Below are 455 nucleotides of genomic sequence, written 5' to 3'. Positions count from 1 at the left end.
GTTCTAAAATAGACTGTGAATATTGTTAATGAGCGTTTTATATTGATTGGGTCGTTAGAGTCCAAGTAATTTTCCTACAGTTAATGAAATATTGATTAATCGCAACTTATTCCTTGCTTAGGTCCTGCTAAATTTCGCTTGCCTGTTTTATTTTTCCTCTAAATGCTAGTATCAGGGATTAATTATAACGGCATATATTAGAACTGCATACAAAAGGGAGGAGCTGTAGGCAAGGGAGCAAAGCATGTAATATGTCTTGTGTTTTTTCATGTGATAGATGAATATGGTGTTAGGATTTAAAGAGCGGAATTATTTCTGACTTTGATGTATCTCGATTTGATTTTGTTTTGCTTTCTTTTAATAAAAAAAAATCCAGATTTTAACTGTAATCAGTTTCTTTAGTGGTTAAGTGTAACATATGAATTTTGAAGACTTTAAATTAACAGTAAACCAAC

The 455-nt window shown here is 31.2% G+C and overlaps 1 protein-coding gene across 1 annotated transcript in view; it reads right to left on the bottom strand.

Moving 5' to 3' along the window:
• Positions 1-455, bottom strand: part of LOC119582332 — an 18,638-nt gene that overhangs the window by 12,338 nt on the left and 5,845 nt on the right. The gene's annotated exons all lie outside the window — the stretch shown is intronic.

Source organism: Penaeus monodon, chromosome 15 (genome assembly GCF_015228065.2).
Source record: "Penaeus monodon isolate SGIC_2016 chromosome 15, NSTDA_Pmon_1, whole genome shotgun sequence".
Taxonomy (NCBI): Eukaryota; Metazoa; Arthropoda; class Malacostraca; order Decapoda; family Penaeidae; genus Penaeus; species Penaeus monodon.
This window is presented reverse-complemented; position numbering and strand designations above follow the sequence as displayed.